The sequence below is a fragment of the Phoca vitulina genome, unplaced genomic scaffold (assembly GCF_004348235.1).
Source record: "Phoca vitulina isolate PV1807 unplaced genomic scaffold, GSC_HSeal_1.0 scaffold21, whole genome shotgun sequence".
Taxonomy (NCBI): domain Eukaryota; kingdom Metazoa; phylum Chordata; class Mammalia; order Carnivora; family Phocidae; genus Phoca; species Phoca vitulina.
In genome coordinates, this window is record NW_022589724.1 from 25,136,669 (window position 1) to 25,154,937 (window position 18,269).

Below are 18,269 nucleotides of genomic sequence, written 5' to 3' on the forward strand. Positions count from 1 at the left end.
GCGGGGTGTTTCGGGGAGGTTTTTGTTTTGTTTCGTTCTGTTATTTTGAGAAAAGAAAATCATTCAGGCCCTTGTGTGTGATAGCCCCCGGGGGTGGGAGCCGCGCGGTAGCATCTCTTCAGCACACAGGATCTCTCTGTTCCCGTGTGAGCCGCTGCGCCACACGTCAGTGTTACTACGGACAGATTACACTCTAATCCTGCTGCTCCCGAGGAGCAGCTTTTGCTAAATCGGGTATATAGTATGCCTTTTCCTGTCAAACTGCCTAAGTAAGGGGTGCGTTCTCTCCCTGAAGCACTTGCTCAACTCCTGTCAAAGCCGCGTGCCTCAAGGGGAGGCTGGACCCCAAGTGTTTACCCACTTAAATATGTTCTGGGGTTTCAGGTAAATGTTTGTGATTTTTTTTTTTTTTTCCTTACATGAGTAAGCTTGGTTTTGATTTTTCTTTTTAAGAATTAAATGCAAAAAATTTGTGTGGTGATACAAATTAAGTTTGTGACAAGAAATGCCCAAATCAAGGACATGAGAGGTCAGGCTCAGGGAAGGAACCTCCTTTTCACTCAGGCTTGGGGCCTTCTGAGGGGTCTCCAGAGCATTCCGTGATAGATGAGACAAGTCAGGAGGGGAGAGCACTTGGGGCAGGTACCTCGAATATCCTAGTTCTTGTCATCGTGTCCGTCTTAACCTTATTTACATGGAGTTCTTTGTATTTGTCAATTTGTTTAACTGGTTTGAGTTTACCAAAGAGTGACTTATCCAAAATTGTCTTTGACAAAACTATACATTGCTTTGATTGTACAGTTCAGGTTCAAACATTGTAATGGGACTGTTAAGGGGCAGAAAATTGATTGAGTTTCTCTCTAATAACCATGATTCCACATCTTGCAAGTTCCACTTGCCTCCCATTCATGTTGCTAACACTTTACCCTTTCCACTGCTAGCAGTGTTAAGAATGAATTCTCAAGCCATAACCCAGTACTGTAAGGTTCCACAGGGCTTCGAGGAGGCAGAGCGGAGGCCGGCGCAGAGCTGGGCAGCCTCTCTGAGCGAGCACGCCGTCGTGCTTCTCAGTGTGCGTGGCGGGTGGAAGGTTCACTCCATTCAGATCAGGCAGCAGCAATTAATTGTGCCTTGTCACATGAGGACGTGCCAGGAGGATGAACATGGCCACAGAACAGAAACATTCTCTCCCCGAAGGTCCCTTCACGTCTCCGCAGACGAAGTTCGCTGTGTAACTCCTGAGAGCAACTCTTTTTGGAAAGCAAAGTCCCGATTTCTGTACAGTTTTAGGTTAGATGTTTCATTTATAACAAATGCAAAAGTCAATTAAGATAGAAGTGATATGTGAAGAAATCTTTTACAGCAAAACATATCCTGAATTCATATAGGTCTGTTCATAATTGAGTCTCTTCTTGAGCTACCTTTCCCAATACGTAGACAATGTGAAGACAGTGACGGCGTCCTTTCTAGGTGTTTCACCTGTTACTACAAACTGTGAAAACAAAGGATTTTATACTTTTACTAATGTTTGTGGTTTTAAACAGTTGTTTCCATTCTAATCAGTTCTCTCCCCTCTAATTTCTACTAAAGCTGTAAATACATTTAGAAATTATATTTGTAAATACAGCATATGAAGACAAGTTAATTTTTTGGTCAGTGGAAAGCCTCCCAATTGGCTCTGCCTTGGCAGTTCTGTTTTTTTGTTCGTGTGTGTGTGTGTGTGTGTGTGCGCGCGCGTGCGTGCACACGCGCGTGTGTGTGTGTTTAACAGCAGAAAGGATACTGTCGGTTCACTGTTAAGCAGAATATACTGTAGAACTAAATTGATAATTTTCCAGCTTCCAGAGCATGAGTAGATGTCTTTTCTCATGATAGCAGTTATAACCAAGTCTTTGTTTTTCCCTTAGCCCAGACCATAGGCCTGCATATCTTTGTGTGTGGTTTTTGTTTTTACTTTTATTTTTCCAGCCTAGACTCTAGGAAGAACTTGCAGGAACACAAAACAAGGGCTGGGGGAGGGGGAGGGGGTGGGAATCATCTACGTGAATGAGCTTTACTTTAAAGAAATCAATGTATTTTATTTTAACAACTTTTTCTATTAGTTACTGTGATTTTTGTTGTTGTCTTTGTTATTGTTAAATTCTGTAATGGTTTCCTGTGAAGCCTCCACTGAAAGGGACTCAAATATGCAACACCTAAACTATTTTCCAAGGGCACACGCCCCTTGAATGGTGCTTCTAGACTGGTCAGGGTTATTTATTAAATTTTATATATGAAAGTATTGGGGAATTATGTAAATTCTTTATATGAAACTATCTAGTTCATAAATCATAGATTTCATATTACTCAGTGCAACTGAACTGAACGTTCAGAAGAGTCATTCACATTGTTCCAAATTTGTAATGGTTGTCGCACGTCACATACGTCTTCTTCAGTAAGTGCCAGAGTGTTTCCGCTGTTTCTGCCCGGTGCTCGACTTCTCGGCCCGGAAGAGGACCTTGTTTTCCCTGGTTCCCCTCTGGGCCTGGCACACAGGGCTCCTGTAGTTCTTGGTCAAGTCCTGGAGCGAGCCCTGCCGCAGACGCAGTAACCAGACCTCTTGCTGCCCCTCAGTGACAAGTATGCTGTGAATTCAACCTTTGGACTTGCTGCCAAGCCTTTGGTTGCTGCCCTGACTATAGTAAGAGGTAAACTTACCTGGTTTCTTTGAGAATGACCATTTTCCTAATGTGAAAACCATCTCTCTCACCACTTTTATTAGTAGGGCTAACATTTTTTTCCGTTATAAATGGTTGAGCAATTTGAATGACTTAACACAGTGTCATTATCTTGCAATATAAACTGGTAACCTCACGAGCCCACACTTCATCACCATATGAAGTAAATGAAGCTAGCTAAGCGGATGCTGTACCAACTAGTAACTTGCCATTAAGGATTATTTTATAGCATGAATTTAAGACTATTTATTCAAATGATATTTTACTCTTGTATTCATTTTGTTTTAGATTTGTGACATGAATATTTCAGTGCTGCTTAATTTTGTTCTGAATTCTTGTTTCTTGCTTGTAAATGGCTTTTTTATGGTATAAAGTCAATGGAAATTGCTGTTTGTAAATAAAAATGCTGCTAGAGCAAATGGGCTGTGGCCTCCCTCTGTGTTTGCCCCTCCAGCCTCCCTGAGCCCCACTGGCTCTACGAACGTCTGCCGTGTCATAATTTCTGTAACCGCTGTTTCTGAGAGGGGAGGATTTCATAAGAAGCTCTTGTGCCACCATAGTGCTGGGAAGACGACAAAGGAGCAGGTGTATTTCTATATACCTCCCTCCGGTGTGGCAAAGACCAATTGTCAGGGGCCCCCCGTGTGCGCACAGTCTCCCCTAGAAAGAATCGCTGGTGACGCCTGTCCCCACTTGCCTGCAGAAGCTCCCCCTTGGCTCCCTTGAATGTGCCGTGTTCACTCCCGCCGCAGAGCGTGGAGCTGTACGCGTCGTGTCCGCCGTCTCCAGCTTTCTTCTCCCCGTTAGCCGGTTGACTCGACTTCAGATTTCAGCCTCCCTCAGTCAGGGAGCCCCTGCCTACAGCAGCAGCCCTTCTAGATCGAGCCCCTTTACCGGGCACGGATCGAGCAGCGTGCCTTCTGCCCTTCAGAGCAAGTATTTCAGCTGGTAATTGTATATTGATGAGTGAGATTGTTCAGCTAACGTTTCTCCCTCTAGCCTGTAAGCTTCGTGACAGCAGGGATCCAGGACTGTCTCCCTCGCCTGTGTATCCTTAGCACAGGACCTGGCACCGCACCAGTAGGGATCGAACGAATGAGCAAATGCATGTATTCTGGGAGGTTTGAGCGGGGCAGCATGGCTGGGAAACAGGCAGGGATTAAACTTGGCTCCTAGTCCGCTGGAGCTGCCTGGCTCCTTGCTCCTTACTGGAAAACGGGGCCTCCCTTCTCAGGAGGGCTCCTCTTCAGTCCAGTGGGCAGGGAGCTGGCCCCTCGTGTAAAAGCTCCGTGTAGGGACCAGCTTCAGGTGCTACCTGGGGGCGGGGGGACTCGTGAGCCACTCAAGGGCGCGTTGGAGAAAGTGCATCAACTTCAAGTCTGGAGGTCTGGTTCTAGCCGGCCTGTGCCTGACGGTGATCTTAAGCAGGTCCCTCACCCTCTTTAGTCCCAGTTTATCTATAAAATGATGGAGTTGGACTCTCAAGGCTCAGATAATTTGTGAAGCAATGGCTTCCCATAGGCTTTCTCCTTAAGGCTGGAAAGGCAGCCCAAGGTCAAGAGTCAGGGGCGTTCCTCTCTGGTAGGGGTAGAGGAACATCCCGAGGGGGTGAGGTCCTGGAAATGGGAGCACCACGTGAAGCAGCTACACTGAGTTGGAGCCGGGGCTGTGTAGACCTCAGTTGAGCTGCTTTGCTGACGAAGGCCACGGGCAGTAGCGGGCTCTTTTCATCTGCCCTGAAGGCACGATCTGTCTTCACTTTGGTTTCTTCCCATTACAAGTCACACAGCTGGCTAAGCCCTCCTGGCTTCAGGGATGTTTATGATGTCCTTTATAATGTCAAAGGACAAGCACCACTCCGTAATTGCTTGCTGGTTTTCATCCCTGTTCCCTAGGCCATTTCCTTGAAAGCCCCTCATGGCTGAGTGACTTTTATGTTTAACATCTTGTGATGTTTTCCTTGTTTTTCACAACAGACCTGGCTTGCACACCTTTTGTCAGCAAAACTTTTCAGAACACAAATGGCAGAAAGAGGCCACCTGGAAGGAAACATGGCAGAACCTCATCAGCTTGGGGTCCTGCCGTGGAGCCCTCACTGGGTGACTGCTGTGGGCTGCTTGGCAGGAGGTTTATAATAAAGCCTGTTGACCTAGCTGTCAGCGGTCAAGAACGTACTATAACTCTAAAGGGGTTAGGGGGAGGTTTGTCTATGCTAACACTGGATTATAATGTGGTCACCCGCAGGGCAACCTGCCTGGGTCTGTGGGGGCAGAGCTGCGTCCCTTTCCGGTCCAACTCTGAGACAGCAAATAGGTTCCCTGCCCCCTCATCTTTTTTTTTTTTTAAAGATTTTATTTATTTGACAGAGAGAGACACAGCGAGAGAGGAAACACAAGCAGGGGGAGTGGGAGAGGGAGAAGCAGGCTTCCCGCGGAGCAGGGAGCCTGATGCGGGCTCCATCCCAGGACCCTGGGATCATGACCTGAGCCGAAGGCAGACGCTTGACGACTGAGCCACCCAGGCGTCCCCCTGCCCCTCATCTTTGAAAGAGGTTGCTTACTAGGGCTTCTTTTGTTCCTGCATCTGGCCTAATGGAGCTTAGATCTGAACAGTCTGGCTGAGCCTCTACGGGGATAGCGTCATTCCCATTTGGGGTGGCGAGCTAGGTGTTGCTTGTGGTTGTGCCCCCCCACACCCCACCCCCGCCCCAGCTCTGCAACAAGCCCACCTCAAGTTTTGCTGCAAAGGCAGTGAGTTCCTGGCACTCGAAAGATTTCTTCAGCCCTTTTCGCCCCAGCCTTGGCACTCTGATCAGCCCTTGATCACTCTTCTCTGTGTCCCAACGGAAGATTTGCCGCCGTTGTCCTTCCCCGGGCTCCCTGGGGCCCCACCAGGGGCTGTGTATGGCCCAAGCCTCTGAGCTAGAATGGATCCTGCCAATTTGCTGGTACCGCCTTCAGGTGCCATGCACTTTGAAATGTGCAAATCAGAGGGTAACTCTTTTGGAATTCGGCCCCTTTCCCCAGAGTGCTCAACTTGGAAGGGGAAGACCCTTACACTTTCATAAAAGTGGGAAGGCACCTCCCAGGCTACCTGTTCCCCACCCCCCAATGCCGGGATTCCTACGGTAAGTAGCCCGTGTAAGTAATCTCCAGTGTACTTGCTTGCGGAAGCTGGCTACTTCCCAAGAGACTCTGCATCTTTAACAGCTTTGCATGATAACACCCTTTTCCTGAGCCTAAAATGCGCCTCTCTGACCCTTGGCCCTCCTTCCATGCCCCAGGACCCACACATGCTTTAAATATTCGGTGAGAGCATGACGGTCTCCCTCCAGCCCTCTCTGGGCTTCTCTAGGCTACATGTGTCTCCGGGCTACTTTCTCCAGAATCTAGGCCACGGGGACATTCTAACCCTTTCTGTCTGCCCACCTCCCTCCTCTTCGGGGCTTTAACAAATACTATTATGAGATACGTTTCCGACAGCAGTCTGTTGGAACCGAGGTGGCGGAATCTCTTAAGTTGGAAGAACACTTCTTGGGCCAACGCATTACTTGTGACTATTCTAACCGCCTGTTGTCTGCCAGTCATTCTGTTCATTGCCTGTCTGGGTCCCTGGAGCTGGTTTCAGTTGTTTTTCGTGGGTTTTGTTGTTACTTTCCCCCTCCAAAGCTTCACTCTTTCCACTTCTCCAAGTACTAATGTGAGAATCAGAAGCCACCCTCAGTTGGGGAGATGGGGGCTCTGAGCATGTTGTTGTTGCGTCTGAATTTCCTCCGAAGCTTCCGAGACATTCCCTTTGAGAGCTTCCTCACCCAGTGACCGCCGATTCTCGCCCTGCTCTCAGGGGTGCTCCGGCTTCCCTGACCTCACGGGCCACTGGCACTAACCCACTGAGCAGAGGGATTCCCGCTCTGTGTGCATTGTCTTTGCAGAGGGAAGGTGGTGGGGTCATCTGCTGGCTTCTTCCCACTTCGTCTTTGCCCTTTCAACACAATTGCCCCCCCTCCCCCCATGCTCCGGCCTCGCTCACCCCCTTCTCGCCTGCGGGCCCCTGGCCAGGCTGGTGGTGAAATGGGAAGGCCAGTAGGTGTTCAATCACTAAACTACTGGTTGTCTCCTTTCCCTCCACTGCATGGTCCCCCGCTTCCCAGGGTGGGCCTACAGGGATCTCCTGCCACCAGGCTCTGTTGAAAGGCCCCACTTCCGAATGCAATCCGGGGGTGACCAGCCGCAGGGCCTGTGAGGCCTGGAGACGTGCACCCTGAAGGTAAACCCAGCACCTCTCTGCCTACAATTTTACCTGTGGAAATGTTTCCCTTTATAAAGTAGCAGATACTATCTGGATATGTTGGTCTAGGCTCAGATGGAAGGAATTGGGTGCTATCCTTCTTGGGGCCTGTGTGGACAACTGAGGCTTACAGTCTCACTGACTCCCCCTGGAGAGCCAGTGACAGGGCCTGGTGACCCTGAGCACTCTCTGAGGGCAGAGGACCCAGGGACAGCGTTTTCTGCACCTGGGCTTTGTCCTGGGCACTAAGATGGCCAGGCTATCAGGTTCTGAATGGCAGAACTCAGACGGCCTGAGCATGAGGGTTCCAGGATACCGCTCCCTCCTGCCATCTCTGGTAGAATTACATTATAATGAGCCTTTGCCAGCCCTGGTGCCCTGTGGAAAAGCACCGAAAGGCTACGAGTCCTCCGGTGGATATAAACTGCATTCATTTGGCTGGGACCAGTGGACACATCCTGCAGGTGGGGACCTCAGCCTTAGGGCTAAAATTGCCTGACATTAGTTTTGAGGTCCCTTAAGAATCTATATCCTGCTGGAGGGAGAAGGGACCAGGAGAGACCCAGTCTGAGGGAGGAGGCCCAGATAAGGGAAGAGGAGACAAGACCAGAAACAAGATTCAGGAAAATTAAATAGTTAATTACAGAAAAATAAAAACCATGAAGAAACTAGTTTTTTCAAAAAGGAGGTGAGGGGCAACTGGGTGGCTCAGTTCGTTAAGTGTCTGACTCTTGATCTCAGCTCAGGTCTCCATCTCAGGGTTGTGAGTGGGCTTCATGCTGGGCATGAAGCCTACTTTAAAATAAAGGGTGGGTGGGGGGATGATGACTTATTTGCTTTTGCAGTGGGGAGGATCTTTTTAAGGATAAGACCAAAAAGAAATAATCCTAAGGGAAAAAATAGATTTGACTATATATGATGTAAAACGTGTTTACTAAAAACAAAACAACAACAACAAAGCCACTGTGAGTTTAGAAGAAAACCTTTGCAATATTTAGAGCAAGAGCTTTTAAAATTAATTTAAAAAGGATGAAGCATCCAGTTTTAAAAAGGGAAAGGACCTAAAGAAGCAATCCACAGAAAAATGTATACTCAAGGCTAATAAGTTCACAATAAAAATGTTTTACCTCTATAGAAAGCAATAAAAACAATAATGAGAGACCATTTCCCTCTTATTCAGGGGCGATACCCAGCATTGATGAGGGTGCAGGAAATGAGACATCTATACCCTGGCATTGGAAATATAAGTCGGTGTAACATCTCTGGAAGGTAGATTGGTACCATGTTTCAAAATTTTTAAATGTACATTCCTTTTTTTTTTTTTAAGATTTTATTTATTTATTTGAGAGATACACAGAGATAGTGACAAGTGGGGAAGAGAGGGAGAAGCAGGTTCCCTGCTGAGCAGGGAGCCCAACATGGTGCTTGATCCCAGCACCCTGGGATCATGACCTGAGCCGAAGGCAGAGGCTTAACCAATTGAGCCACCCAGGTGCTCCTGTATGTTCCTTTTGTTTTTTTGTTTGTTTGTTTGTTTTTAAAGATTTTATTTATTTATTTGACAGAGAGAGACACAGCGAGAGAGGGAACAGAAGCAGGGAGAGTGGGAGAGGGAGAAGCAGGCTTCCCGCCGAGCAGGGAGCCCTATGCAGGGCTTCATCCCAGGACCTGGGGATCATGACCTGAGCCGAAGGCAGACGCTTAACGACTGAGCCACCCAGGCGCCCCTGTATGTTCCTTTTGATACAGCAATAATACTTTTCTTTTTTTAAGAGAGTGAGGGGGAGGAGCAGAGGGAGAGGGAGAAAGAGAATCTTAAGCAGGTTCCATGCTCAGCATGGAGCCCAATGAGGGGCTTGATCTTAGGACCCTGAGATCATGACCTGAGCTGAAATCAAGAGTCAGATGCTTTAACCAACTGAGCTACCTAGGCACCCCCAGCAATACTACTTTTAAGAATTTAACATAAGGGGCGCCTGGGTGGCTCAGTTGTTAAGCGTTTGCCTTCGGCTCAGGTCAGGATCCCAGGGCCCTGGGATCGAGCCCCGCATCGGGCTCCCCGCTCCGCAGGAAGCCTGCTTCCCCCTCTCCCGCTCTCCCTGCTTGGGTTCCCTCTCTCACTGTGTTTCTCTCTGTCAAATAAATAAATAAATAAATAAATCTTAAAAAAAAAAAAAAAAATTTAACATAAAAAGATAGTCTAACAAATAACAATCCAAAAAGATGTATACATTTATTCATTCCTATGCTGACTGTAATATTAAAAAGTTGGAAGCCACCGTAATGTTTATGAGTAAATCTGATGCATTCTTACAATGCTGTAGTAGTGAATCATTTAAAATGGTGATATAAATGTGTAAATAAACCTTTATGTCTGGGGCGCCTGGGTGGCTTAATCGTTAAGCATCTGCCTTCGGCTCAGGTCATGATCCCTCCTCGAGCCCCGCATCGGGCTCCCTGCTCCGCGGGAAGCCTGCTTCCCCCTCTCCCACTCCCCCTGCTTGTGTTCTCTCTCTCGCTGTCTCTCTCTCTGTCAAATAAATAAATAAAATCTTAAAAAAAAACCAACCTTTATGTCATGGAGAAATATCCATGACATATTGCTGAGTGTGGAAAAACAACTTACAGGAGAACATATGTTGTATGAGATATTTAGGTTAAAGTATATGCATGTACATACAACACATGACATATCATATAATAATTTATACATAATGGCCTCTATGACACCTATGGATATCTATATTTATTGAATGAAACCATGTATTTCATGAGATGAAACATACTAAATGCTTTGTCAATGCTAGCAGTTAGGAGATGAAGGTGGGTAGGGTGGTTGAAGACAGATGTTGAGATAAAATTTTTTTTTTTTTAAAGATTTTATTTATTTATTTGACAGAGAGAGAGACAGCGAGAGAGGGAACACAAGCAGGGGGAGTGGCAGAGGGAGAAGCAGGCTTCCCGCGGAGCAGGGAGCCTGATGCGGGGCTCGATTCCAGGACCCTGAGATCATGACCTGAGCTGAAGGCAGACGCTTAACGACTGAGCCACCCAGGCGCCCCAAGATAAATTTTATTTCTTATTTAGAAATCCAGATTTTACCCTGTGTCCATGGGGAGGCAGTAGAACTCAATTCAGTGAATACTTACAGGAGTGTCTACCATAGAAATGCCAAAGTTGAAGAGACTTTTTCATAGAGAATATTGCAGCAGAGATATTTTACTCTACAGACAATCTCTCCTACTTCCCCAAAAAAAGTTAATCCAGGGGCGCCTGGGTGGCTCAGTCATTAAGTGTCTGCCTTCGGCTCAGGTCATGATCCCAGAGTCCTGGGATCGAGCCCCGCATCGGGCTCCCTGCTTGGCGGGTAGTCTGCTTCTCCCTCTCCCTCTGCCCCTCCCCCCAACTTGCACGCGCACACGCACGCACACACACACACACACTCTCTCTCTCTCTCTCAAATAAATAAAATCTTAAAAATAATGTTTTGGGGTACCTGGGTGACTCAGTCGGTTGAGCATTGGACTCTTGGTTTCAGCTCAGGTCGTGATCTCATGGGTTGTGAGATGGAGCTAGACACGGTGGGGCTGGCTCCACACTCAGAGGGTGTCTGCTCGAAGATTCTCTTCCTCTGCCCCTTGCCCCATTTGCACACGCATACTCTCTCTCTGACATAAATAAATCTTTTTAAAAAATGTTTTAATCTCTATTTCTTAATACTAGAACATTGAGTCACCATGTGACTGAGCTGCCCAGATAAACTGAATGTTATCTGACCCACAAAACCATAAGGTTGGGCTTGGGCACCCAGCAATCCATCATCAAGTAGAAATGGGATATGAGATTGGACTTAGGAATGTCCAGAAGTAAGTTGTATGAGTAGGTGACTCAAAATACTCTTAACACCTACTCCTACCATATTGCCTCCTCTACTTCAATCCAAACTTCGAGCCTCAATCTACATCCATGCCAACATCTACTGGAAACAGACTGCTAAAAATCACAGCCCCATTCAAGAGTGTCTTTGAAAAGATGGTGTAAAGGGAAAACTTCCCAGTGGCCAATGCATTTTGTTATCCATTTTGTGCAGGCTGAGAGATGACCAGAAGTGCAGCTATACACAGATTCATGGGCAGTGGCTAATGGTTTGGCTAGATGGTCAGGGATCTGGAAATAAAAGGACTGACCCAGATGTTCACAGAGGGCTTTGGAAGAGTCATGTGGATAGACCTCTCAGAATGTGCACAGAGCATGAAGATATTTGTACTGGTTATCTATTGCTACGTAACAAACCATCCCAAAACTTAGTGCCTTGAAACAATAACCAATTGATTTTCTCACAATTCTCTGGATCAGCTTCATTGGGCTTCTTTGCTGAACTTTTAGGTTCTGATAACTTGGAATCTTTCCATGATATTGTGACTTATAAGAAATATATATTTGGGGCGCCTGGGTGGCACAGTTGGTTAAGCGACTGCCTTTGGCTTAGGTCATGATCCTGGAGTCCCGGGATCAAGTCCCACATCGGGCTCCCTGCTTAGCGGGGAGTCTGCTTCTCCCTCTGACCCTCCCCCTTCTTGTGCTCTCTCTCTCTCTCATTCTCTCTCTCAAATAAATAAAATCTTAAAAAAAAAAAAAGAAATATATATTTGGTCATTCAGATGACCAAAATATGTTTTTCATACGTATTTGGTCTTCATCCGTGGTTCCTGGCTCACAGCTCCCAAGACTTGGAATTTCCTAAGCTATAAGAACAATGGGAGGGGCGCCTGGGTGGCTCAGTCGTTAAGCGTCTGCCTTCGGCTCAGGTCATGATCCCAGGGTCCTGGGATTGAGTCCCGCATTGGGCTCCCTGCTCAGCGGGGAGCCTGCTTCTCCCTCTCCCACTCCCCCTGCTTGTGTTCCCTCTCTCACTGTGTCTCTCTCTGTCAAATAAAAAAAATCTTAAAAAAAAAAAAAGAACAATGGGAGCATCTTTTATTATAACATTTGGTCTCTTATCTTTAGTTCCTAAAAAAATGCTTCAGAGCCATAGGGTGAAATGGATGTTTTGTTATTCATAACAAGCCTCTTTCAACCACAACTGAGTTTATACTGATGAAATGACTTTGGGAAACCCCTTTAAAGATGAGAACTTTCAGTCCTACCCCCTATTTCAAGAGGGGAGAGAGGCTAGAGTTTGAATCAATCACCAGTGGCCGGTGATTTAATCAATTATACCTATGTAATGAAGCCTCCATAAAAAAAACAAAAAACAACAAAAAAAAACAAAAAAGAAGGATCAGAACACTTTCACATGCCCCTGTATTGGACGCTAAACTTCACAAGGACAGAAGTTTATTTGTTCAGGACCTTGACCCATGTGTCTCTTCATGGGGCTGTTGGTTTGTACTCTTTTTTTTTTTAAGTTTTTAAAAGATTGTATTTATTTGAGTGAGAGAGCGAGAGAGAGAGCATGAGCAGGGGGAGAGGGGGAGGGAGAAGCAGACTCCCCGCTCAGCAGGGAACCTGATGTGAGGCTCCATCCCAGGACCGTGGGATCGCGACTTGAGCTGGAGGCAGATGCTGAACCGACTAAGCCACCCAGGTGCCCCTTGCTTTGTATTCTTTACTATCCTTTGTAATAAACCATCAATTTAGTGAGTAAACTTGTTTCTTGAGTCCTGTGAGCCACTCTAGCAAATTAATTAACTCAAGGAGGGGGTTGTGGGAACCTCTGATATCCTGCCTGTGGGTCAGAAGCACAGGTAACTCCCCGGACCTGTGATCGGTGGCTGAAGTAGGGAGCAGTCTTGTGGCACTGAGCCCTTAACCTGTGGGATCTGATGTGATCTCTGGGTAGCTGGTGTCAGAATGGAGTTGAATTGTAGGACACCCAGCTAGTGTCAGAGAATGTCTTGTTGGTGTGGGGACCCTCCCCTCCCACCCCCACACACTGTAACTGGTGATCAGAACCTCTACCTCCCTCTGTCTCTTCAGCCCTAGGAACAGGAGCTGCTTCATTCCATCATTACATGTTTCCTTTAACCACATGTGAAATGATATTCTTTGAGGAGAGACTAATCAATGAAAGATGTATGTTGTAAAACTTAGGGCAACTGTTAATTAATATTTCTCTGAAGCATTTAAATGATTGAACATCCTGTGCTGGATTGTCTGTCAGCAGCTTCATACCGTTCCCCTTCTGGACTCACCCATGTATGAAGGGTCTGCACACTTAGGAGAACTACAATTCCCAGCATTCCCTGCCAGAAGGGTTACTAGCTAGATTCTCATCCTATCAATGAGAAGTATAGTTAACTCTGGTTATTTGCAGTAGTGATGCCCCATAGAGTCACTGTGAGCACTAGGTTAGTGAATACTAAACCATTGCTCCTAGGGGGAAATACAGAGTTAGGTTCCTGCAAGTCAACGTTCACAACGTTTTGTCAGCCAACCAACATTTAACCTTATTTTATGTGTGTTTCTGTTTATAGACACCTTACTTAATATATACAGTTGCCCCCAATAACACGGGAGTTAGGGCTGTTGATCCCTGTGCTGTGGAAAATCCACACGTAACTTTTGACTCTCCAAAAACTTAACTACTAATAGCCTACTGTTGACCTTACCAACAACACAAACGGTCGATTAACACATATTTTGTAGGTTATGTGTATTGCATACTGTATTCTTACAATAAAGTAAGCTAGAGAAAAGAAAATGTTATTAAGAAAATCATAAAGAAAATATATCTATAGTGGGACTGTATCATTTTTAAAAATCCATGTATAAGTGGACTTGTGCAGGGCAAACGCATATTGTACAAGGATCAACTGTATTGTTGATTTGTTAACATTGAACTCATGGGCAACGGCCCTATAACTCGTGCCTGAACTGTTTATCTAACACATGCACTTTCTCCCTTCAAGCCCATCACAGCCTTCCTGTGCTTGGGAATACTCTACAGCACTTCATCATTATACCCAGAGATAATTTTAAACAGTGAAATCACCCAAAGAAGCACAAAAGTGAAAAACATGGTGCTAGATAGGCTGCAAAAAGGACACCTGTATACAGTGTGAGGGCTGCACATGAAGGGAGCATGTTACCTTGTTTCGCTTCTGCTGGGAACGTGCACATCAGGCTACTCAAATTTTTTACTTGTCTGTGGGTGACCTCGGACGTGCTGCAAGTGTTTATATTTGGATTACAAATAAATGTTAGCAATAGGCTAATTTGCAAATATGGAAACCGTTAATAGTGAGGATAACGGTATGTCTGTTTCAGCATGCCCTCTTCTACCATCTACTAGGGCATCCAGTGCTTCCATGTCACTGAAAACTGACCATTGTTTTTTCCAGGCTTTCTGTGAGCCACTCCAGTAGCTGGGGTCCTTGCTAGCATGTTAAAGAAAGTGTCTTAAGAACATGTTCCCAAGTCAATGAATTATTCTTTAAATTAATTTATTTATTTGAGAGAGAGAGAGCTCGTGCAAGAGCGGGGGGGCGGGGAGGGGCAGAGGGAGAGAATCTTCAAGTAGACTCCCCGCTGAGCATGGAGTCAGATGAAGGGTTCAATCTCACAACCCAACTTGTGAGATCATGACATGATCCGAAACCAAGAGTCAAGACATTTAACTGACTGAGCCACCCAGGTGCCCCTTGAGTCAATGAATTCTTGCTTGTCTAGTCTTGCATTCCAGCTTCCTTGATCAAGCACCCACAAAATCCAACCCCAGAGGTACTCCCCTGGCTTCCCTCAACACATGCTGGCTAATTCTTGCATTCTTCAGGTATATTGTCTATTTTTTACCTTATCAGGCATGGTGCATTCCCCAGCCAGATCATGCTGGGATTTAGCCCTAGTTACCAGCCTGGCAGGCTGGAGAAGAGGCGGCGGGACACCTGTTGTCTCTGGGGAAGGGCTTCTGTAGCACCTGATAGCAGTACGGTGGTGGCTACAGTTCTTACTAAGGAAGGGTGTTCTAGCTTGGCAAGCTCAGAGGGCCCTGGGGTGCACGTTGCAGAGGCAATATCCTCAGGAACATACATCGAGATATTCCTGTCCCACGTTTTAGGATCCTAAGTTTTCCCCACTGGGGCCCTGACCTTCATCCAACAGACTCACCTTGGCTGAGTGAGCCAAGAGCTCCAAACATCTCTGGAGCTCTAGACTTTAACAATTAGATCTTCAGCCTGCCACTCAAAGTGTCTGTCCTTCCACCAACACAGCTGATGAGGACCTCTTTGTAAGCTGCCTCCAGAGTTCCCTGGCTCTCAACCTTAGCCATTAACTGCCTCTTGACAACACTCAGTCTCCCATTATCCTTCTGTAATACAACTTCGCTATAACCAACTAACTTCCTCTGTTTATGTAGGTATTGTTCTCCCCATATATTTTATTTAAAAACTTTTTAAAAGTAAACTCTACACCCAGTGTGGGGCTTGAACTCACGACCCTGAGATCAAGAGTTGCATGCTCTACTGACTGAGCCAGCCAGGTGCCCCTCTCCCCATATATTTTAAAATGCTGGCATCACAACACCCACCACAGTATTCTCCTCCGCAGAGATATTTTCCCAGGTCACCAAGAGTGAAATCTTTAGCATTTGAGCCATCATCTTGTTCCAAGGACTTTCTGTGTTTCATTAGAAGGGCATCCTCTGCCTCCTAGGCAGTGGGCAAGCCAGTCCTAAACCTGTATCTTACCACCTACTTTTCCTGACCACTCCTGGTACTGTTTGTGTCAGTCCAGATTCACTGAGAAGTAGATGCTATACAGGATTCAACATATGGTGATTTTGTTAGGGGAATGGGCAAGGGAGCGAGGAAGGTTGAGAGAGCCATGAGACTATGATGCAAATCTGACCCTAACTGAAGGAGAGAGGGAAGGAAGTGTGTGGAAGCATCCCGTACACGATGCAGTCTAAAGGAGTTTCAGCAAGGCTGTTGAGGAGTCCTTGAACCAAAGATGATCACCAGAGGAGTCCCACTGCCACCCTGGGGCAGGCCGGCATTAGAACCCCTGCTGTGGTCCATCATTGGGTGCAGCCCATATGTACTGAGTGCAGCCCATATGTAGTGTTGCCTTAGAGCAAATGTTTTTGGGTTTCATAATGCAGCAGCTGGGCCCTTGGTCAGATAAGCTCCCAATGACTGGAGGTCTGCAAGGAGCATTCTCATGGCCACTAGAGGATTAACTCACTTTTCTTGAGGAGAACCCTACAAAGTAGGTACTCTAAATATTACCTTCTCATACATGAGAAACCTTGTCTAAGGCCACATAGCTGGGCTATGTGATGGGCAAAGCCATCATTATTTTCTAGAACTGACTGAATTGAAAACTTTATTCTCAACCCCTCTTCTTCCAGTTTCCCCTCTACTGCCCATGTTGATCGCTGCTTCCTCTTTGGGGCATCTCACCATTGCCACTGCTATCTGTACCCCAATGATGGTGCTGTTTTCTAGACCCTCTCCTTTGCCTCCTGATGCCCCCAAAGACACAAGCCCCCAGGATCTGGAGGCGTGCTGCGTTCTGGAATCCTCGCTGTACCTGGGCACTGTTGGCTTCTGCACAGAAGCTGCCTCTCTTGGGCACCAGGACAGGATGGGTTGTGCGTCTGTATTAGTTATATGTTCCTGCATAACGATTTTATCACAAATGTAACAGCTTAAAACAACTCACATTTATTCTCTCGAAGTTTCTGTGGGTCAGGAATCTGGCTCAGCTTAGCTGGGCGCTCTGCATCAGGGTCTCACAAGGCTGTAATCAAGGTGTTGGCCAGGACTGCAGTCTCACCCAAGGCTTGACAAGGGAAGGGTGTGCTGAGCTCATGATTGTTGGCCTCATTTAGTTCCTTGCAGGTTGCTGGACTGAAGGCCCCAGTTTCTTGCTGGCTGTTGGCTGGAGGCTGCTCTCAGTTCTTTGCTGAGTGGTTTTCTTTATAGAGCAACTTACAACATGGCAGTTTGTGTCTTTAAGGGCAGCAGGAGAGATTCTCCCAGCAAGATGCGTTATAATCTTATGTAACATAATCACATACATCCTAAAACCTTTGCCTTATTCCACTGGTTAGAAGCAAGTCAGATCCTGCTTACACTCAGGGAAGGGGATCACATAGGCCAAGCACATCAGGAGGTGCAGGTTGTAGAGGCCACCCTAGCGTCTGTATATCACAGCTTCCCTGTTGACTAGCATCTCTAATGAAAACAGCTCCTTGAACTGTCCTAAAGCTTAACTCTCCATGAAGTACAAGTCTACACAGAGGCAGCTGGCCCAGGAGATTGCCCCTTGGTAACTTCTCCAACCCTCCTTTTCTCCTGTGGTTCAAAAGTTCCTTTCCCTCATTGAGAGTGACTCAAACACATGAGATGCTGAGAGCACCCCACCAGTGTATCACACATTGATGGTAGACAATCCAAACTCTAGTGGATGCAGCTGAGATCCTCTCCATATCCTGTTACATGGTGTTTGAGCATGGGAGTGACATGATTGATCACTTTATGATAACTTTTAATTTTTTTATTTTTATTTTTAAAGATTTATTTATTTTTAGAGAGAGAGTGTGGGGGGGGGCAGAGGAAGAAGGAGAGAGAGAGAATCTCAAACAGACTCCCAGCTGATTGTGGAGCCCGATGTGGGGCTCAATCTCATGACCCTGAGATTATGACCTGAGCTGAAACCAAGAGTTGGATGCTCAACCAACTAAGCCACCCAGGCACCCCTATGATAACTTTTTAAAACAGCTTTAGGGTGTAATCCATACACTATATAATTCATCCATTAAAAGTGAACAATACAATAGCTTTTGGTATATTCACAGAGTTGTGCAACCATCCCCACAATCAATTTTAGAACATTTTCATCATCTTAAAAAGAAACTCCACATGCCTTAGGCATTACCCCCAATTCTTCCTTCCCCCCAGCCCTAGACAACCACTAATCTACTCTCTGTCTCTATAGATTTGCCTATTCTGGAACATTTCACATAAATGGAATCATATGTGATCTGGCTTCTTTCACTCAGCATGTTGTCATGGTTCACCCATGTTGTAGCATGTATCATTACTTCATTTCTTTTTATATTCCATTGTACGGATATGCCCCATCTTATTTATCCATTCATGATTTGATGGACATTACATTATTTCCACTTCTTGGATATTATGAATGTGCTGTTATGAACATTTATGTACAAGTTTTTGTATGGATGTATGTTTTCATTTGGGTATATATCTGAGAGTGGAATTGCTGGGTCATATGGTAACTCCAAATTTAACCTTT